Source organism: Seriola dumerili, unplaced genomic scaffold (assembly GCF_002260705.1).
Source record: "Seriola dumerili isolate Sdu_G_001 unplaced genomic scaffold, Sdu_1.0 BDQW01000674.1, whole genome shotgun sequence".
NCBI classification, from domain to species: Eukaryota; Metazoa; Chordata; class Actinopteri; order Carangiformes; family Carangidae; genus Seriola; species Seriola dumerili.
In genome coordinates, this window is record NW_019174929.1 from 1,481,743 (window position 1) to 1,486,344 (window position 4,602).

Here is a 4,602-nt window from a genome sequence, read left to right on the forward strand (position 1 = left end):
AGCACCAGTCGGGTAAACTGAGGGGGAGAGAGGACGCATGCCTCGCTACTTTGGACAAGAACTGAAGAGAAAAATCTTTCTAGATGTGTTGTTTATTCATTTATTTCATCTTTCACCACTAGCGAAGTGTTTACACAAGGACAGTACGGCTGAGACTGTGGGTTATATTTCTCTTCTCAGTGTGGATCTAGCACTTCTCCCTGGCTGCACAAATTGACCATCCAGCTGTTTCAGCATCATGAGCCCTGAAGGATTATGTTTTTTTTTTTTTCCCCTAATCTTTATGCATGCGGGCCAATCCCTCAGTCCTGATCCATCGACTGGATGCAGGCTCATTATTCCTCTCTGCCCATGAAATTCAGCACCTCAACTATGTGTTACTGTTTTCCTTATCTAAAGATCATTTTAAAGATGTTCTGTACAGTGTGTCGCAATCAAAATTAGATTGCTCAATTTGAACATGCTGACAATACTTCATTCAGATGTTATAAATGAGTCACAGGAAGTATAAAGAAGACATGCCGCCTTTTCTAAGTTCCGACCCATAATAACATTCACCTTCCCTCTTATACCCTGTAAGTCTGTCTGGCTGCAGAGTTGGAATTCTTGATTACAGACATTATTTCCAGAGATGCACAGATTATAATTTCAAAATCAACCTGCCATGATTTGACACTGGAATAAAACTCCTAATATCTGTTTCTAAAACTTAAAGCTCTGTTCCAATGTGCACCAGCCATTCTCAACAAACCAAAAACTGCCCTGTAAGACCAATGAATGATGCTACCCCTCCAAAAGCAAGTAATGCTGAGTGTGTTTGGCAGTTAGAAGGTAGAGGTTGCCAAATTAGTGTACTCTGCTTAAAATAATTAGCTAAATAACAATAATTAATTCCCCAGTAATCAGCCCTTCTTAAAAAAAACAGGTGAGCAATGGAAGCAGCAATGGAAATATCTTTGTTTAGGTCTGATGTGTCCCCACTTCTGACCTGTTTACCTTGTACATCTGTGAAACTGTAAGAGACATAATAACTTTAACAATTTGTGATATTTGCTATAGCTTGAGTTCTTTGTATGCTTTTTTTTCTGTTACAGCTAGTAAGTCACAGCCATACAGAATACACAGTCAAGTCATCAGCTTGCTTGTTGAAGGGGAAGATGTGTTTGGGTCGCTGTACAATAACAGAAGGTTGCAAACAGCTGCTTTTTCTGATGTTAGCTGCAAACAAAGCCTGGGTAACATTTCTCTCCAAGAGAAGAAGAATGATCGCACCCTATTTTTGGTCTTTTGTCAAGTGGCTATGGTATAAGCTGTGAAAATCATGCTTTATTGCCAGGTGAATCCTTTTTCTCTGAATTGTCTGTTATTGTTGTCACCACTAAGCCAGTCATCATGCAGGTAGTATTCTTCACATTTTTGCAGTATATTTCATTTTTTCTGCTGCTTTTTACATGCAATATAATTCTACTCAGTGTTTCATAAGGAATTTGACTGGAGAACATACAGATTAGATCAAATGAAAGCACAAAGCCGGCCACAGTGAGGGCTGCAACACACAGTAATGCTCATAAAAACAGCTCTGGAATGTGTTATATCAGTTAAATTTACACCAGAATATAAAAAATCTAAAAAAAACTGTATCATTGATATCAAATTATCAAAAGATTTCTTACCATATAATTGGCATTAAATGTTTGCTCATCGTTGTACGCGTGCATCTCCAGGACAAACTATTCTGTGAATCTATTCTTTTTATATTTTATTTTCTATTTCCAAGTAACTCTTGCCTGAAGAATCACTATCTACGCGAACAGATGCATTTGATTTTTCTGCTGTTCATCTTCACAGTGGTCACGTATTCAGAAGGCTATAGATTCACATCCACTTACCCTGCCAGACTGTCTTCACAGTGCGGCCTGTAACAGGATGTGGGCTCAGTGTTTTCCAGAGGAACCTGTTAATGCTACACAAAGAGAACCAGAAGCTCTCACTAAGCAGTGAAAACTATTTGCTGTTTTGAGATGCTGTTTTGTTTTTATTGTAAATACCTGTATGAATACTAGCGTCCAACTAACCGAGAGAGGAGAGATGATTCAAGTCAAATGTAATTACATTTTCAGGGAGTGCACAAAAAAGTCAAACGAACAAGAAAGTAAAAGAGTTGGAGAGACTGAATGTTTTCACAGTTTTAAAGGCATGCTCCTGCCATTTAAAGGTTTTTATCACTTATGCAAAGAACCTTAACTGCCCCCCCCCCCCGCTTTATCAAGCTGACTAAACAGCTTATTATCAAGCATCTTTAAGAGCATGAATTTCAAAATATTTCTGTGGTTTCGATTAAGTATGAACGCCACAAAGTCTCTCAAAGCTAAACAAATTTATTGTAATTCATTTTCTTGTCTTTTTTGATTGCATATACAAACACATATTTCACTGTGTTAAAGAAGTACACTTTTTAGACCCAAAGAATGCATAATATCCTCCTTAAAGTGACACATTTTATGAATAAAGCTCAAAACTTGTTGCTCATACCAGAGGTCTGACTGAACAGCATCAACAACAGTAATGCTCCACTGCTTTCACCTTGCAGCGTAAACACTGAATAGATGATTTACTGTCTGTTCTAGTAATGACTCTATATTTTGTATATTTATTTTGTGTTCTTGCATTTATCTTAAATGGTGTAATTGTGCATCTGAATGTTGACTCATTCTCTTGGTGAGAATCCAAGCTAACACTGCCATTAAATGCATAGGAAGAATATCTGGTCTTTACAGCCACTCTCACATACACACACACACACATTCACCCCCAAGCTACAAATATTAATCTGACTTTGATTTGTCCTCTAGAGCTTCAGCAGCCTTCCCCTGATACAGATATTGACTACTCATGAATGCACCCTAAACTCAGCTAGCTCTGCTGTTGGCTGCTCTCTGAACTCCTTTGAAGATCACAACTACTGAGGGTTCTTTTGTCACTGTGGATCACAGGATGAGGCCTATTGATTCAGCAGGCCTAGATTTGGAGCCATACTCAGTTACTTGTAAGTTATGGTGGTACTTTGGTCTCAAGACTGAAGCTCGGCTCCACGTGGCTGGTTTACAACAGGGAGAAAATCGATGCAAAAAATAGGAAATACTCTGCTGGAATAAATAGCATTTGACATTATAGGTTTCCTGGTTCTCAAAAGATTCACAGCACATAAAATGTGACCAAAAAGTTCCCATTCTTAGATAATAATTACTATCACAAAAAAATTAAATATTGTGAAAGCTTTGATCTATGAAAGCAGTGCTGTGGTTTCCCATAAACCTTCAGTGGCTACTTAATCTGACTAAATAAGAAAGGAGTTGCAGATATCAGTCTATACAGTATCTGTTCCTTGAGGGCAAACCAGCTCACATATTGATATCTAAAAGGCACTGGCACTTCTTCCGTGATTCGTGCCTTGGCAATTCACTCCTTGTCCCCTATTACCTGTATCGCTTTATTGCTACTTTGCCTCAGGTTATGAGCTGCACCAGCTCAAATGGTTCATTACCCCGTACTCTTAACATTTTTATGAAATGTGATTTTACAATTGAGAGATGACTGACCTCGAAACATACGCAATTTTATTGCTTTATCTAATACTTTTTTTGTTTTTTAAAAAAAATAGTTTTATTATCAAATAAGTAATACAAGACTTATAAAATATGTGTTTTCTCAGTTCAAATACCAATATAATGAGCCATTCAAATGTTTCATGCCCTCTTGAGGTTATCTGAATTACAAAATATATTATAATATATAATATATGTCCTATGGTAATACATATTAAAGAGTCATGCATTGGTCTTAAATGCCTTGCCAGATTTGCTCTAAACAAACTCCTCTTGGTACCATCTTTGAAAATTATTTTTTAATTATTATCTTTTTCATTTAGTGTTAAGTTTCATTGCAACCATGTAAAAAATGCTAAAGTATTCAAATAATATCATTGTGTTTTTGTGTGCAAGAGCTAGCTGAGCCATGTGATGTCGTCACTTTAAACAGCTTCATGAGAAAATACAGTCATGTCTTAATGGGAGCCCATCATTTGTGCCACAGTGGGGCAGACAACAGTGAGCTGGAACACTGGAGACAATAAGACCACAGTTCATGTGGCCATCTTGCACTGTGGATTAAAACAAAGCTAGGAAGAATCCATTGAGCTGCTTATTTCCCCTTATCTATACTTGCACCATTGTCAGCCAAAATTAACAAGTTATAGGTTTTACACCAAACTAATGTATTTGAAATTTCCCATACACACACACACACACACACACACACACACACACACACACACACACACGCATGTGCACACACACACATACACACATACACATACATGGCCTCTCTCTCTCTTTCACCCATCCACTGGTAATCAGAACAAGGTTTGCAGCTCAAAAACCTAATATGCAACTGGTGTAACTGCGGGCCCTGTGGGTGAGAAGCAGCCCATGCATCATTAGTAAATATTTGATTTCTTAAAAAAGGATTAAAAGGGATTTATTGCATGCTTACTTTAATTGTTATGATGTGCTGTGCAGTCATTCCTTTGGATTGTATGATATG